Genomic DNA, 18,771 nt, shown 5'->3' with positions numbered 1-18,771 from the left:
TATCAGAGCTCTCGCTCTGCACATCAACAAATGTGTTCTGTATCACTTCAATACGGACAAAGATTCTGTTTTCCAATTATGGAGTGATTCCACATTTTATGTAGCAGAAGAAGAATAAGTTGTATTTTATAAATTCAGTCAGAACACAGCACTCAAACTGTTATGATACTAACACTGTATGTTTTGTATTGTATCACCAGAATTTGAGCTCTGCAGAACTGAAGGTGTTTGTTGAAAAGCTCTCTCAAAATGTTACTTCTCTTCAAAAAGAAGTTCATAATTCAGCTTCTACCATCTTGGCAGTTGTTGACATCCTTAAAGCGACTTCTGCTGTTAGGACTAATGTCACGGCTACAATCATGAAGGTGCTGATGTCTGGTTTGAGTAGATATTACATAAAATATCATTACATTTAAACAGTATCACTGATGCTCCTCTTTTGTCTGTAGAATGTTCTGAAGACAGTGGATGTCCTTGTTTCTAAGGAGGCATTCGGCTCCTGGCACTCTCTGTCTCCAAACAGCAGCTTCAATGCCACCTCCAACCTCCTGAGGGCGCTGGAGGATCTGTCAGCACCTTTAGAAGGAGAGATCTCCGTCTCCACTCCACACATACAGCTGAAAAAAAGCAGCTTCAACAGACCTTACACAGAAGACCTGAGCCCCACTGTTTATATTGAGATCCCAGGCACACAGAGAGATCCCAGACAGACAGGTGCCTTCATCACCACCATGACCTTCTCCACACTGGGCGCTCTGACGCCCTCCCCTGTCCTCCCATACTCAGACAACGGTACCATCAAAACAGACGTGGTCCTGGTCACAGTTCCCCAGCAGCAGATCCATGACGTGGATGTGAGGTTCAAGATGAAGACCTTCTCTTCAAGTTTGCACCGCTGTGTGCACTGGGACCATAAGCTGAAGGGATGGACCGATAATGGATGTTACACTAAAAGAAAAGACACGACTGTGTTTTGTCACTGCACTCGCCTTAGCAGTTTCTCAGTTCTGGAGACTTACGTGCATATACCTTTTAGAGAATATGGATATAGCACACATGTTTTAGTAGGAGCCGGAGTAAATGCATTCTGCATTCTGATATGCTTCTTACTGGAGGGATGTTTTTGGAAAACATAAGTACAAACCCCACCTCTCTGATGAGACATGTGACCATCATAAACACGGCCCTCTGCCTGCTGGTGGAAGACTGTATCCTCATCTCTTTATCGTATGATTCTGTCACCTTTTCCAATCACTGGGAATGTGGCTCCTTAATATTTTTCTGGAACTTTTTTGACTTTTCCTATTTCTTCTGGATGCTCGTCTCGAGCCTGCTGCTTTACTGCACAACTTCCTTGACCTTCTCCCACATGTCCAATGTTAAAATGTTCACCTATGGTTTTGCTGTGGGGTACGGACCTCCACTGCTGATGGCCACCATCACAGTAGCCTTCACAGCACCACAAGGCCTGTATGTCACTGAGGACGGCTTGTGTTTACTGGTCAAAGGAAGCTCCAAGACTTTTTTGTACTTGGCTGTACCAGTGCTGACCATAGTGCTGGCCAACTTAGTGCTGCTCAGTGTGGTTCTGTCCAGAATAGTCCGCAATAGCAGAGCGGTTATCAGGGTGGCTAATGGCAAACTACTGGTACGCCTGGTCTTTCTTCTGATCTCCTTCCTGTTGTTTGGGCTGCCTCGTGTAATTGCCCTGTTTCAATTCAATGTGTATTCTGGATCAACTGCATCCAAGGGATTGTACATCACCTTTGCAATCTTCAATTCACTTCAGGTGTGTAGATAACAGGCTTGTGTTGTTTTAAAGAGCCAAAAGTGTCCCTCCTCTGTGTCCTGCAGCATCACAGCAGCCTCCAGGGGGCGCCAGGCGAACACAGCAGGAAAGGTCTCACTCTCAGTCCGCTCTGGTGTTTCAGTCGCTGATGAAATGGTTGTGGAAAGTGGAAAAACAAACCCACAATCCAACAGTCCTTTACTTGTGACCTTTGAACTGCACATGCTGCACTTCTTAATTGGTTAAAATCCCATGATATGATGTTAAAAACTGAGCTCAAAAAAGAAAAAATGTTTCAGAAGCCACTCAGTGTGTGAGGCAAGTAGCCACAAAAGCAGCCAACCACTCAGTAGCCCCGGGAATAATATATGATCCATGTTATGTTGCTGTATTTTCATCAAAAACAGACCTGGAGTTGAGGCCGTATACATGGGCCTTCTGGTTAATTGAAGGCGTGGTTGAGATAAGCTGTGGTTGGCTGGAGAGGAGGTTGAGGCGTGAGGCGTGGTCCAGCTCCTGAATCTCAGTTAATCAGTATATAACAACATAACATATTTAATGTTAATAATAAAACTTACTCTTGTAGATGGTCTTGAAGCTGAACTAGAGACAGAGGGGATAGTTGAGATAGGCTTGTATAAATGGGGCCTCTGTGTAATACATGAATCACAAATTTCAGACTTCCGGTCATCGCACAATCCATAGTGGGAAGGATCATCCGAAAAAGTGACCATCAAATCGCCATGTTTGATTTCCCAGTGGGATGCGTCTATTGTCAAAGCTGATCTTTTCAAGTCTTTTGAACCATATCGATTTTGTTTCTGATTCTGATATTATCATATTTTAGTTTTGGGATTCAGACATCATAATTGTGTGGTTTTTAGATGTCCTAACAGCGGAAAATGAGCTTTGGAAATTTGCGAACTCCATAAGTGCAAAAGGGAATCAGTTCTATGTGACTGCAAACCTCTGTTCAAACTGTTTCCCAAAGAAATTGAAAAATAGTGAAAGGTGAAGGTGATGGGCAGTATTTATCCACAGGAAGGACAAAAAAGGAAACCTTTGACTATCTAAGAAATCATCCTGAGTTTGCAGAGAACATTTTGTATTTGGAGCGCCATCAAAGCAAAATCCCAATCCCCCACTCAACGCTGGTTAAAAATTTAAAAGGTCAACATCAAAGTGAAAGGGCTGGCTGTTCACCAAGAAACACCTTCCACTGCAAAGAGACCAAAACGTGATGTTGCTGTAAAACAACAAGAACAAGAAAGTGCAGCTCAATCTGTTTGTCTTCTGCACCTCTCACTTAACAAACGGGATTTTGCTTCGATGGATCTCCACATACAAAATGTTCGCTGCAAACTCGGGATGATTTCTTAGGCAGCCAAAGGTTTCCTTTTTTTTTTTTGGTCTTTCCTGTGGATCTGTCCTGCCCATCACCTTCACCTTTCACTATTTTACAATTCTGTTGGGAAGGGAAACAGTTTGAACAGAGGTTTGCAGTCACACACATCTGATGTCTGAAGCCCATTTTTCGAGCCGTTTCCCAGTGTTTGGACATCCAACAACCACACAATTACAATGTCCGAATCCAAAAACTAAAATATGACAATATCAGAACCAGAAACTAAAGTGATATGGTTCAAAAGACTTGAAAAGATCAACTTTGTCAATAGACGCATCCCACTGGGAAAACAAACATGGCGGTTTGATGCTCACATTCAGAAAATCCTTCCCAGTATGGATTGCGCGATGACCGGAAGTCCAAAATTCATGATGTATGTATTGAAGGTGTTTTGCTGGAGAGGAGCAAGTGTAGATGGGGGTAAGTGCAAACAGAGGTTTTCTGAGCAGTCAAGTCTCAAATGCAGGACAACACGGGGTTACTTAAACATGCAAGAATCAATCTAAAATGACACATGACTTACAACAGCCTCTTTCTGTAGTAAACACCTGCTTTTTTTTTTTCCAGGGATTGTGGATTCTGGTGTTTGGACCACTTTTCGATTCTAAGGTATGTTAAAGACCTTTGTAGATTTTCTTTATTAAATGGCCTGTACCTGATTTCAAACCATGAGTCAGGAACATGTTTGAAGCTACGTTTATACGGTGACAGTAGTGATGTCGAGATGAAGCCCCATGAAGCTCTGAAGTGTTCCGTCCATTTGCTCGACTCTTGCACCGATGATTCAAGATGTTTCATTTGCTCCACTGCGACATCAAGTGGCCAAAAAATGTATAACAGCCAGAGTGATAATAATAATAACAATCAAGATGATCATCGTGGTTCTGATGGAAAGATTTATGTTTATTGAACAAATGAATGATTAAATATTTGAATGTTTGTGATATCAACATAAATTGTGAATTTATTAACATGGAGTCTGTGATCATAATATAATGGTCAGGTTAAAAGAAAAAGTAGACACTTCACCAGATTTTTTTTTTCTTTTTACAAGAAATATATTAGAGCAGGGGAAACACATTAGTAATATTGTTTGTTTAATGATGTCATTATTATTATATACTTTATTAGGAGATATCAGCTCAAAATGTTCCCAGACAGGGGCAAATATTATTTTTCTTGCTGGCTCCATTGTAAAAAAAAAAAGAAAAAAAGAAAAAAAGAATCTCAAATAGAATGTACCAAACTCACAATAAACCAACACCACAAAATGTTTTGGATGAATCCGTTGCGTTCCTTTGGCCCTTATGTTTCGAATCGTGCGGCAAATTTGCAAACCACTTCGCGAGGCTTCGAACGTCACCACATACGTCACCGATACAAACCTCGATACGTGCTTCACCAGAGCCTTTCTCGATTACTCTGCACACGCTTCGAAGCCTCGACACGGAGGACACATCACTAGATTTTGGTCTGAACAGAAGACGCAAAAGTGGCGTCTTCACATTTTCTTCCGCGTTTAGACGGGAGGAAATCTGCGTGCATACGGTGACGCAAAAGTGTGTGGAATTCGATTGGGTATGCATGCCATCCGACATGTTTGTTTCTGTTTTTGTATGTGACGTAAACGTGTACACCGACGTGAGCAGATCTGACCAGAGTTTTGCATCATGGGCAGTGTGGATGGAAACACTAGCGTATTCAGCTTTTCCGCGCAAATTTTTTGCATTTTTAAGCCCCAAAAACGCCATCATCTTCTAAACAAAAGACACTTCCGATAAAATATTTTATAATTTTTACCCGCAAGCATTCTCCTGTGAACAGGCCCTTATATTTGAACCTTTAACCCCGCCCACTTTGTCCTTTCTGCTACTGTGACATTGCACCATGAGCGACGTGTTAGTTATTACCTGAGAAAATGCTGTGCAAACCTGATTCTTTCATTCACTCTCACTGATGTAAAATTATTTATTTTTTCCCCAATAGATACGATTGATCATGTGCAAAATGTGCCAGAGAACTCCAGATGAGTAACAGTAAGTACAAAATGTTATGACTTTGACTTGTTAAAAAAAACAACATTGTGTATATTTATGTCTAATTACCTCCTCCATCATCACCACCCTTTAGTCCTCCAGAGCGTAGTAAAATAATGATCCAAACTAGAAATGACTAACCTTAAATTATTATTTCTGTGCAGATTGTAGAAAGCCATGACTCAAAACTGTGCAAGTGTAAAAAACAAGACTGTGCACGCCACCCGGAGGATCAAGATGGGATTACATTTTATTTGCATTTTGTCATGCTCTGATCATAAAGAGGGATATTAACTGTTAACACATAATATATTTAGATCACCATGTTTGTTTTTCAGGTTTGTAAAGTTGTTGTGTACAGTTTTGCATCGTGTTTTATATATTAATGGAGAATTGTTGTGTGGGAGCATGGGTGACGTAGGCTCGTGGGCGGAGTGCTCTGCCGGAGACTCAACTCCGAAAATATTTACATTTTTGTGGGATGATATCTGGAAATTAGTGATGCGTGGGTTGGAAAACTCAGTGAGAAGAAGTAAAGTGGGCACAGGTGGGTCAAGTCCCATCGTAGCCTCTCCTAAAACCTGTTCTGTAGCTTCGATTAACAAACGAGGACACAGGAATTTTATATTTGTGTGTGTAACCTGCACAAAGAGGACCCTGATCCAGATGTTTTAGTCCCAAACTCCACTAAAATCTTCTATGTGCACTACATCCTGTGAGTGTGTAGGTCCTGAACAGTCCACTTTAGTGTAAATAGCAGAGGGGAACCCTCAGGGCCTTCAAGGTGAAGTGAAGGCCCAAGAAAAAATACTGAATAAAGTTTTTTTACTACTAACATATTTTTTTTCAATATTTTTTATTCAGTGAGTAATAAACACTACACTAGTAATGATTTCTAGATCATTGTTTTTAACTTGGATTAATATTTCCTGGGAAACAAAGGGTTAATATAATGTGTGAGTGAAAATGGACCAATCACAATTTTTCTTCCAGTGGTATCTGGGTAAATCAGTGACTCCCCCTGCAGCACTGAACTAAAGAAACACCTGCAGGACCTTCAGTGGCTGCAGCGAAGACGCGCGCAATTCAAGTCAATGTGGGGATGAGTTTGAGTTTGACAGTTGTCTTAGCCAATCATATTTCATTGAGCTGTGGGCGAGATCATATCACCACATCTTCCGGGCCTTTGTGAATACCCTGTGATAGTAAATATAAGACCGCAGTGTCAAAAAAACGTGTTGGGCGCCTCTATTTGGACGACTTGAGGGCATCTGAAAGAAAGAAAAGAAGGAGAAAGACCGTTACGGGCCGGAGCTCGCAGCTGGCAGAGGCTCGGAGCCGAGACTTGGAGCCCATGGCTGGGGCGGAGCTCGGAGCCCATGGAGGCTCGGGTCCCAATTTTTGAACCCATTTCTTTGGTTTGGGTTGGTTTGACATCACTACTGGATATGCCTTCTGTCTTTTGTTTTACAGTAATTGTTTTTGTATTCATCAATGTTATTTGTTTGTGTGTCATTTAAAAAAATAAACTATTAAACTTTTCTGCTTGTCTCTGAGATCTTATTGCTTAGCCTGGAATGTTGCACTGTATGGCATTAACTGCATCTGTAAAGCATTTATTTAATTACACGTCTGAGGGAGAAGTCTCAGGTCTTATCGTTCTTAAATCCAGTGACAGATTCAGAGGATCCGTTGGGTCACAGCCATAATCTGTAAAGTCCATGTCTGTATCAGTGGAGGAAGAACAGTTATATTTGGGTTGTCTGGGTGATCTCTTACATCCCATAGTACAGTCCCATCAGAACCTGCAGATCCAGTCTGGTCATCACTGGGTCATGTGACCTGACTCTATAATATGTCAGTGGTGAACTCTTTCCTCTGCACTTCTCCTGCTGTGGATCTGATGCTCTCCAGACACCAGTGAAAAAGTAAGTGTCCACTTAACTCACTGTTTTAGGACAGGTTCATGTTTTTCTGACTTGGTTTGGTGGATTAAACCTGAGCTAAATATTTACCACAGTTTTACATCAGTTATTAGAGAAACTACAGGCAAAACACATTTATAAATTTTCAGTTTTTTGGTCAGTTTGGTCTCAAAGCATGTACGCTTTCATGTCTATTCTGCACTGAAAGATGTTTTAATATTTAATTTTACTCATAGTTATTTGGGCCATTGTAACTTCAAAGGGCGTTTTCTCAAAATGCATTTTTCTCCCCATGGGGACATAAGGGTCACCCCTTAAGTTAGCACTAAACTTTCCAATCTTTAATTAAGATTTTGACAAAATGTACAGGATTTTTTGTTATGTAATTCCAGTCCTGATTTGATGAAGTTTAACCTCTAAAAAATGAGGGAAAACATGAATTTTTAGGGAATTTTTCAGTGATATCTAGTTTACTCAAATACTAAATAAGATATTCAAAACTCCTCTGTGTATTTTTGTCTGTCTAATATGCCAACAAAAAAGATTAAGATTCGTATGTCCCACAAGGTTGTTTTTAGACATTGGGGCAGGATTTTAGATTATGTGAGCACCATAGACTCCTGTATTAATGGGAAACACTGTTTGCTTTAGTCTTTGTTTAAAGTCTAGTTTCTGTGTAACAGTTAAAGGAACCTCTGTATGTCACATCTGCTGTCCAGAGTAAAACTCAAGTAACAAACGTAAATAAAAGAGGACAGTTGTAAAGTCAGGTGGTCTTGGCTGGACAGGTGACGGCCTCACAGCAAGAAGGTCTCAGGTTCAACATGTAATTATGCTGCCTCCATGTGTTATAGGAATCATAGTAAATATGACTTGCCCAGTGGGAAATTGCAAATGAACGGCCACTCATGTAGTAATTTCTACTGGAGAACAGGGAAATCATATTGATCCCCGAGTTTACCAGATGAAAATAATCTTTGGTGGACAGCAGTGATTAAAGAAAATTTGTATTTTGTTTATTGTTTATTATGCCTGCATAATTATGTTTCATTTACAATTTGAATGCACGTTTAGTCCCACTAAAGTCATTTTCACACACACAATGCCCGTGGATTAAAGTTTTCCGTCCTGTGACGGATTTCCGTCAACTGAAGGCGCTCGAAGTCAATCATACAATAGATGCAGGTCCGGGGGAAAAAAAAATAAGGTGCACATAATAACAGGAACTTGGTCACTAGATCGCCCCGGGTGCCCTAGTCCAGGGGTGCCCAATACGTCGATGGCGATCTACCAGTCGATCACCAAGGTAGTGTGGGTAGATTGTAGTGTTGTAGTACTCGTCTCGGATTCAGTCGTGTTTGGACTCGGTCTTGCCTCTCACTTGAGGTTTGACAAGTGCGAACATATTTCATTACGGCCGCTGCTGTCAACAATAAACTTGTACGGCGTGCGGGGGCGTGCGGGAGCGTGCGGAAGAAAATGGATGGATGGATGGATAATCCTTGAATGCCACACGGCTCTTTTGCAGACATTCTATTGCTGACCCGTTTGTGTGAAAGCATGCCCTAACCGTGTTCTCTCCAGACATGGGGTTTGCGTTTGATGCGTTCCTTTTTTTTTTGTAGCAGAGGAATTAACAAGTCTAAAACTGTTTGACCCAAGTAACAGACTTATTTACACCTCAAGATCTGCTTATACAATAAATCTGAACTGTTGTAGGATACATTTTGCTCAAATACATGGGAGAAAATCGGGTCCAGACCCTTTAAAGTAAAATTTTACCTCTTTTGTATGTTCTGAAGGTCATGGTCAGCAGAGGGATCCTCTTGGTGATCTTAGTGATGTTTGGACGCTGGAGATACACGTCACCACTCCACAGGTAAATGCTGCCTCACACCCACAGACTCTATAAAGAAGTGGACTAAGAGAGTGTGACGTCACCCACAGTGTTCCGCTCACAGACACTAGCAATTACAAAATAAAATAACAAAATAAAAGTACCAGGATCATGTAATGTGAGTTAATCGGAACATTTTAAGTCCAAAATGATGAGGCTCACAGCAGCAGTTACAGAGAGAGCGGTGATAATATCCATTAGCTATGCCCTTTTATATACAGTCTGTGCTTATACTAGAGATGCGCGGATTGCGGTTACAACCGCGGTATCCGCAGTTAATCCGCGGGTCGGGCGGATGACGTGACGAAAAATTATATTTTAATTACATTCTACTAAAAAAAAAAAAAAAAAAAGTTATTGTTAGTGTTGTTACCTACATCTGAAAAGACGAGTCTCATTGTCTATGCTTGTAGAATGAAGTGTACGTCATATCCTTAATTAGCCCATTTGACCTCGTTTTTATGTTCTGAAGGTTCAGGTTGTGTCGGGTTATTGATGCCTAAGGTTTACGAGGCACATATTATATGCAGTTTATTTTATTATTTCTAATTTATTTCAGCTGTTTGCCAACACGTAAGTGGCTATAGGGCCACATTTATTTAGTTATGCTTTTTTTTGTTTCGATATCAGATATATTTTAAAACACGCAGACATTATAGCGTAGACTGCCACTCGGGGTATTTAAAACTTAAAGAAAGACCGATGGAGTGAGGCTATGACTTTGAAATAACATCGAGCAATGGCAGAATGTTCAGAATGTAACAACATCCAACACGAAGGCAAGAAGGTTCAAAAACAGCCTAGTCGGAAAACGTTGTCAGTTAATTAGCTGCGCAAGAAAACCAGGTAAGTTTGGGGTTGTTACGGACAATTAACTGTGTCGGCGGCAAGGTGGGGCATTTGAGGGCCATGCCCCCCTAGCGGCCACTGGTGCCCCACCCCCCAACAGGCCGTTATTATTACTATTTTAAAATGATTTTGATTGGCGCATTTCACTTCGGGCCGAGGGCACAAACTTTACTGCGACATCAATGACATCACAGTCTCTGTTTATTTAGTGTAGTGTGATTGGACAACTGTCCTGTCACTCACTTCACGTCACGTCAACCTGCTGCGTCAACTCATAGCAGCTCCACGATTAGCGGCAGCTGCTACTTTAGCCTAAAGCTCCACACAGGAAATGGCGAGAACAGAGTCAAAGACACACGGACAGACCCGCCGCCGGGACCCGGGACTGTCGATGCCCGGACTCGGGGAAGTCGCCGCTGGGACTCTCGCTGCCGCCGCCGGGGCCGGGGCTCTCGCTCGCTGCTCTATCCGCCTTTGCCCGCTCGTTTCTGGGTGTAAAAGTTTGACCTGAGCATAGCGCGCAGAGGCATAATTCTACCTGGTGTCCTGGTGCTGATATGGACTGACTGTAACTTTCAGATTTAAGTGGGAAGTGGGATTAAGACTTAAGCACTCGGCTCCCGGACCTCGCGTCATGGACCAGACTGGACCAGGATTTGGACCAGTTTCATCTCTTCATATTGGACAATAGACTTTTGGAAACAGAACCAGTGGGACAGTGGACAGAGGAAACATTCTGCTTCAGTCTCTGGAGAAGGTAAGAGGCTGGTTTTCATTAGTTTGCGGCAAATCTGAACTTGGAGCCTCACAGGTAAATAGTGTTATAGTGTTAATAGTTAAATAATGTGTAAATGAGCTTGGTGGGTGCGATGGAGCTGCTCTGGTTGTTCTGTCGTGTGCTGTGGGAGTGGCATCTGTGTTCATGTCTCTTATTGTAGTTTTGTTGACGTTGTTGGGTCTGGGTGTGAGCGGTGTGTTACGCTGTGTTGTTGCATAAAGTTTGTTCAGCCAATACTAACCAAAATGTCTGTTTCTGGTATTTGTTATAATACTACAGCCTTTATATATATATATATATATATATATATATATATATATATATATATATATATATATATATATATATATATATATATATATATATATACGATCCTGATCCTAAAGGATCCTTCAAAGGGTGCAGTCCCATCCAACTATCGGCCAATAACCTGTCTCTCCACAACATGGAAGCTCATGTCAGGCATCATTGCGGCTAAGATAAGTGGGCACATGAATCAATACATGAGCGCAGCACAGAAGGATATCGGCAAAAACACCAGGGGAGCCAAACACCAACTCCTGGTTGACCAAACAGTCGCCCGCGACTGCAGAACCCATAAGACCAACCTGTGCACTGCCTGGATTGATTACAAGAAAGCCTATGACTCAATGCCCACACACATGGATCACTGAGTGCTTGAAGCTGTACAATATCAACAGGACTCTAAGGGCGTTCATTGCGAACTCGATGCGGTTGTGGAAAACCACCCTTGAAGCCAAGGGGAAGCCACTTGCACATGTGTCCATCAAATGTGGCATATACCAAGGAGACTCACTGTCCCCACTACTGTTCTGCATAGGCCTGAACCCTCTCAGCCAAATAATCGACCGCACTGGCTATGGATACCGACTCAGAAACGGGGCCACCATCAGTCACCTCCTCTACATGGATGACATCAAGCTGTACGCTAAGAGTGAGCGAGACATCGACTCACTGATCCACACCACAAGGATCTACAGTACAGACATTGGGATGTCATTCGGGCTTGAGAAATGTAGCAGGATGGTGACAAAGAGAGGGAAGGTAGTCCACACAGAGGGAGGTACAGAGGGGGTGTCACTCCCAGAGGGAACAATAGCAGACGTTGAGGACAGTTACAAGTACCTTTGGTATCCCACAAGCAAATGGCAACCTCGAAGAGGCAACAAGGAAAGCGGCTACGGCCAAATAACCTGCAAAGAGTGAGGCAAGCCCTTAGAAGCCAGCTCAATGGCAAGAACAAGGTGCAGGCAATCAACAGCTACACCCTGCCAGTGATCAGATACCCTGCAGGGATTGTAAGCTGGCCAAAGGAGGAGAGATACAGANTAGTAGATCCATGATTGTATGATCAATGAGCAAAGACTAAGAAAACTGTCCCACACAAAACTCAACTGACAAAGTCAAAATCCTGGGCATTTTTGGGGTCATATAAAAACATTGTTCTGGTAATTTTTTAGAGTCCCAAAAGAGGACATGTCCAGGAAAAAGAGGACGTAAATCTACCTTGTGTAAAATGCTGTAAATCTGACTTTCTCCTGAACTTCTCTGACCTTTTTAGAACTTACCTGGTGAACTGAGCTCGAATCTGTTGGTTCTTCCCAAAGTGAGTGTGATATTCAGTCTCTGCACGTAGAACTTTAGAACCTCATGTCTCTTAGCAGCAAGGGCTTTTTTCCCTGTAGTTAAAACTTTTTTTGGGGTTTTTGTGAAGGTTTTTTTAAGGTCAGAACCAGAGCTGTAAAAGACACAGCCACTCGGACCTCACCGCTTCCTAGGGCCGCAATCAAATTTTACACCATATTTGACCAAATGTGCAGTTTTATTCAGTGCAGCAACTTGCCGACTTAATCAGCAGTGGCGTCAATGAACAAACCCCTGTGAATACACACAAACTTACTTCCCTGTTTAGACATAGTGTTCTTTTCTTTCACCTGTGGTTAAATACACTGTGAGGACTGTACAGGCTGGTGACAGCAGAATAAAGCTTTTTGAATGAGACACAGACAGACACAGACTTCACCTTGCAGACACAGACTCACCTGCAGACAGACACAGATCACCTGCAGACACAGATCCTGCGCAGCACGGAGGCAGGAGCAGACGTGCCACTGAATTTTAAGTTGATCCAAACTGCTTCCTCAGACTGTGTCAAAACAACCTGATAAAGACAGATGTGGTTTTAAAACTGTGGATGGAGCAAAAGATACAAAAGTTTTTTGCGCAGGGCCCTCAGAGATGTGAAAAAAAGATAAACATATTTGTAATAGACATAAACAGAATTTGTATATGCCAGCACATGTGCAAAACAGAAAAAAAAAAAAAAACACTTTTCATAAATGACCTGATCAATGCTGTTATTCATTTACAGGAGTAATATGGGTCTCCGGCACTATTACTGTTCTATATACTCCTCTCCTCCTCTTCCTCCTCCTCCTCCCCCTCCTCTTCCTCTTCCTCTCCTCTTCCTCTTCCTCCTCCTCCTCCTCCTCCTACTACTACTATTACTACTACTACTACTCTCACTACTACTATTACACCTACTACTTACATTGGAAGCACTGCAGTGAATTAGCAGCACCTCCCAGCCAACCACTCTGACAGGTAAGTGAGGGACTTCATCAGCAGAATCATCTTTGATTTTGGTTTTGTTCAGACCAGGTTAAGATCAAGTACATTTCATAATGTCAATGCTGCCACTTTTACTACACACTACAGACTATTATTCCATCCATCCATCCATTTTCGTCCGTTTATCTGGGGCCGGGTCACAGGGGCAGCAGTCTAAGCAGGGACTCCCAGATTTCCTTCACCCCAGACATGGTCCTCCAGCTCTCCGGGGGGACCCCGAGGTGTTCCCAGGCCAGCCGAGAGACATAGTCCCTCCAGCGTGTCCTGGGTCTTCCCCGGGGCCTCCTCCCGGTGGGACATGCCCGGAACACCTCCCGAGGGAGACGCCCAGGAGGCATCAGAACAGATGCCCGAGCCACCTCAACTGGCTCCTCTCGACGTGGAGGAGCAGCGGCTCTACTCCGAGCTCCTCCCGTGTGACTGAGCTCCTCACCCTATCTCTAAGGGAGCGCCCAGCCACCCTGCTGCAAGGAAACTCATTTTGAGAGCGCTTGTATCCGTGATCTCGTCCTTTCGGTCATTTCTCAGAGCTCATGACCATAGGTGAGAGTAGGAAAGAAGACTGACCGGTAAATCGAGAGCTTCGCCTTTCGACTCAGCTCCCTCTTCACCACAACGGTCCGATACAGCGACCGCATCACTGCAGACGCTGCACCGATCCGCCTGTCAATCTCACGTTCCGCCCTTCCCTCACTCGTGAACAAGACCCCGAGATACTTGAACTCCTCCACTTTGAGGCAAAGAACTCCCCACCCACCAGGAGAGGGCAAGCCACCTTTTTTTCCGCTCGCGAACCATGACCTCGGACTTGGAAGAGCTGATCTTCATCCCAGCAGCTTCACACTTGGCTGCAAACCGCCCCAGTGCACATTGCAGGTCCTGGTTTTGATGGAGCCAACAGGACAACATCATCTGCGAACAGCAGAGATGAGATCCTGTGGTCCCCAAACCGGACCCCCTCCAGCCCCTGACTGCGCCTAGAAATTCTGTCCATAAATACAATGAACAGAACCGGTGACAAAGGGCAGCCCTGGTGGAGTCCAACATGCACCGGGAAACAGGTCTGACTTACTGCCGGCAATACAAACACAGCTTCTGCTCCGGTCATACAGGGACCGGACAGCCCTTAGCAAAGGGCCCCGGACCCCATACTCCCAGAGCACCCCCCACAGGACACCACGAGGGACACGGTCGAATGCCTTCTCCAAGTCCACAAAGCACATGTGGACTGGTTGGGCAAACTCCCATGAACCCTCGAGGACCCGATGGAGAGTGTTAGAGCTGGTCCAGTGTTCCACGGCCAGGACGAAAACCACACTGCTCCTCCTGGATCCGAGGTTCGACTATCGGCCGGATTCTTCTCTCCAGTACCCTGGCATAGACCTTACCAGGAAGGCTGAGGAGTGTGATTTCCCTGTAGTTGGAACACACCTTCCGGTCCCCCTTCTTATACAGAGGGACGACCACCCCGGTTTGCCAGTCCAGAGGCACTGTCCCCGACAGCCACGCGATGTTGAAGAGGCGTGTCAGCCAAGACAGCCCCACAACATCCAGAGACTTAAGGTACTCAGGACGGATCTCGTCCAACCCCGGAGACTTGCCACCAAGGAGCTTGCCAACCACATCAGTGACTTCAGCCAGGGTGATGGACGAGTCCGCCTCTGAGTCCCCAGCCTCGGCTTCCTCCTCGGAAGACGTGACGGTGGGATTGAGGAGATCCTCAAAGTATTCCTTCCACTGCCGGACAACGTCCCCAGTCGAGGTCAACAGCTCTCCCCCCCGCACTGTAAACAGTGTTGGTGAAGGACTACTTCCCCCTCCTGAGGCGCAGACAGTTTGCCAGAATCTCTTTGAGGCCGTCCGATAGTCCTCTTCCATGGCCTCCCCGAACTCCTCCCAGCTCCAAGTTTTTGCCTCCGCGACCACACGAGCTGCAGCACGCTTGGCCCGCCGGTACCCATCAGCTGTCTCAGGAATCCCACGAGCCAACAAGACCCAATAGAACTCCTTCTTCAGCTTGACGGCAAACCCTTACTTCCAGTGTCCACCAGCGGGTTCGGGGATTGCCGCCGCGACAGGCACCACAGACCTTACGCCCACAGCTTCCGAGCAGCCGCATTGACAATAGAGGCCGAGAATGAAGCCCACTCTGACTCCATATCTCCAGCCTCCCCCGGAATCCGGGAGAAGTCCTCCCGGAGGTGTGAGTTGAAAGTCCCTCTGACAGAGGGCTCTGCCAGACGTTCCCAACAGACCCTCACTACACGCTTGGGCCTGCCAGGTCTTTCCGGCTTCCTCCTTCGCCAGCGAACCCAACTCACAACCAGGGTGGTGATCAGTTGACAGCTCAGCCCCTCTCTTCACCCGAGTGTCCAAGACACATGGCCGGAGGTCAGATGACACGACTACAAAGTCGATCATCGACCTCCGGCCTAGGGTGTCCTGGTGCCACGTGCACTTATGGACACCCTTGTGCTCGAACATGGTGTTCGTTATGGACAAACTGTGACTAGCACAGAAGTCCAATAACAAAACACCGCTCGGGTTCAGATCGGGGAGGCCGTTCCTCCCAATCACCCCTCTCCAAGTGTCACTGTTGTTGCCCACGTGGGCGTTGAAATCCCCCAGGAGAACAACGGAGTCCCCGGTTGGTGAGCACTGTCTAGTACCCCTCCCAAGGACTCCAAGAAGGCCGGGTACTCAGCACTGCTGTTCGGCTCGTAGGCCGACACCACAGTGAGAGACCTGTCCACGACCCGAAGGCGCAGGGACGCGACCCGCTCGTTCACCGGGGTGAACTCCAACACACAGCGGCTGAGCTGTGGGGCAATGAGCCCACACCAGCCCGCCGCCGCTCCCCGCGGCCAACGCCAGAGAAATGGAGAGTCCAGCCCTCTCAAGGAGTTGGGTTCCAGAGCCCAAACTGTTGCGTGGAGGTGAGGCTGACTATATCTAGGCCGTAACGCTCAACCTCTCGCACAAGCTCAGGCTCCTTCCCCCCTAGCGAGGTCACATTCCTTGTCCCCAGAGCTAGTCTCCATGTCCGGAGATCTGGTCGCCGAGGCCCCCGCTGCTGCCCAGATCTCTTTGCACCGGCCCCATATGGCTCCTCCCGCAGGTGGTGGGCCCACGGAAGGGCGGCCCCATGTCGCTCCTTCGGGCTGTGCCCGGCCGGGCCCCGTGGGGGAAGGCCCAGCCACCAGACGATTGCCTTCGAGCACCCACCCCAGGCCTGGCTCCAGGGTGGGGCCTCGGTGACGCCATTCCAGGCGACGTAACTGGCCTCTGATTAGAACTCATCATGTGGGGCTTTCTGAACCGTTCTCTTCGTCTGACCCGTCCCCCAGGACCTGTTTGCCTTGGGTGACCCTACCAGGGGCATGAAGCCCCCGACAACATACCTCCCAGGATCATTCGGGCACTCAAACCCGTCCACCACGATAAGGTGACGGTTCAAGGAAGGGACTATTATTCCCTCTCAGGTAAAATAAAACCATCTGTGTTTTTCATGTGTCTCCTCCAAGGGTCTAACTACATCGACATCTCCAGCATTTTATCCCCGATCCAGCAGCTGCTGATCCTGTCACAGGTCAGTAGAGGGCGCTAGTAGCAGCAGCACAAGTACAAGTACTAGTACTAGTAATAGTACTAGTAGAAGTAGCAGCAGCAGTCTTTTGAGTAGATGTGGAGGCAGCAGATGCAAACACTTCTCTTCATGAACTCAGCCTAAAGCAGCACTTCTACACACCTCCATTTCATTTTGTGACCAACTTATTCCAATTGTGCTGCTTTGGTTAGTTAATAAAGTGAGTCACCAGAACTATCAGAGCTCTCGTTCTGCACATCAACAAATGTGTTCTGTATCACTTCAATGCGGAAAAGATTTTGTTTTCCAATTATGGAGTGATTCCACATTTTACGTAGCAGAAGAAGAAGAAGTTGTATTTTATAAATGCAGTCAGAACACAGCACTCAAACTGTTATGATACTAACACTGTATGTTTTGTATTGTATCGCCAGAATTTGAGCTCTGCAGAACTGAAGGTGTTTGTTGAAAAGCTCTCTCAAAATGTTACTTCTCTTCAAAAACAAGATCAGAATTCAGCTTCTACCATCTTGTCAGTTGTTGACATCCTTAAAGTGACCTCTGCCGTCATCACTGAGGTCACGGCTCCAATCATGGAGGTGCTGATGTCTGGTTTGAGTAGATATTACATAAAATATCATTACATTTAAACAGTATCACTGATGCTCCTCTTTTGTCTGTAGAATGTTCTGAAGACAGTGGATGTCCTTGTTTCTGAGGAGGCATTTGGCTCCTGGCACTCTCTGTCTCCAAACAGCAGCTTCAATGCCACCTCCAACCTCCTGAGGGCGCTGGAGGATCTGTCAGCATCTTTAGAAGGAGAGATCTCCATCTCCACTCCACACATACAGCTGAAAAAAAAGCAGCTTCAACGGATCTTACACAGAAGACCTGAGCCCCACTGTTTCTATTGAGATCCCAGGCACACAGAGAGATCTCCAGACAGACAGGTGCCTTCATCACCACCATGACCTTCTCCACACTGGGCGCTCTGACGCCCTCCCCTGTCCTCCCATACTCAGACAACGGTACCATCAACACAGACGTGGTCCTGGTCACAGTTCCCCCAGCTGCAGATCCGTGAAGTGCATGTGAGGTTCAAGATGAAGACCTTTTCCACAAGCCAACACCTCTGTGTTCTCTGGAAACATGATCTGAGGGGAGGAGTGGGGAGTTGGCACTATAAGATATGTTACACTAATCAAATGAATGAAACTGTGGTTTGTAACTGCAGTCGTCCCGGTGCTTTCTCAGTTCTTAACACTCATACTCCTATGTGTAATTATGTGAATGAATATTTTTTTATTTTGGAGCTGGAGTTAATGTATTTTGCATCCTGATATGCCTCCTAGTGGAGGGATGTTTTTGGAAATCCATATGTGCAAACACCAACTCTCTGCTCAGACATGTGACCATCATAAACATGGCCATCTGCGAGCTGTTGGAAGACTGCACCGTCGCCCTTTCATTTCACAAACCTGACATCTTTTCAACCTCTTGGAAATGTTCTTACTTAATGTTTTTCTGGCACTTTTTTTGTCTTTCCATTGTCTCCTGGATGCTCGTCTCGAGCCTGCTTCTTTTCTACAAAACTTCCTTGACCTTCACCAACATGTCCCATGTTAAAATGCTCACCATTGGTTTTGCTGTGGGGTACGGAGTTCCACTGCTGTTAGCCACGTTCACAATAGCCACCACAGCACCACAAGGGAAATATGTGATTGTCAATGAGGTTGGTTTGTGTTTACCAAATTTCTTTAATGAAATGACTCTTCTTTCCTTTGTCGTACCAGTGATGACCATAGTGCTGGCCAACCTAGTGCTGCTCAGTGCGGTTCTGTACAGGCTGGTCCG

The 18,771-nt window shown here is 45.4% G+C and overlaps 1 long non-coding RNA gene across 1 annotated transcript; it reads left to right on the top strand.

Annotated features, from left to right (window-relative positions):
* The first annotated feature begins 1,709 nt into the window (after positions 1-1,709).
* Positions 1,710-5,458, top strand: LOC129410960 (uncharacterized). The gene is made up of 4 exons (XR_008633073.1): positions 1,710-1,789; positions 3,762-3,803; positions 5,181-5,230; positions 5,395-5,458. It is a non-coding gene; the product is annotated as an uncharacterized LOC129410960 (long non-coding RNA).
* Positions 5,459-18,771: the final 13,313 nt, after the last annotated feature.

The sequence above is a fragment of the Boleophthalmus pectinirostris genome, unplaced genomic scaffold (assembly GCF_026225935.1).
Source record: "Boleophthalmus pectinirostris isolate CB_2022bp ecotype Guang Dong unplaced genomic scaffold, ASM2622593v1 HiC_scaffold_3, whole genome shotgun sequence".
NCBI lineage: Eukaryota > Metazoa > Chordata > Actinopteri > Gobiiformes > Gobiidae > Boleophthalmus > Boleophthalmus pectinirostris.
The sequence above is the reverse complement of the archived record's forward strand: the minus strand, read 5'-3'. Positions and strand labels throughout refer to the sequence as shown.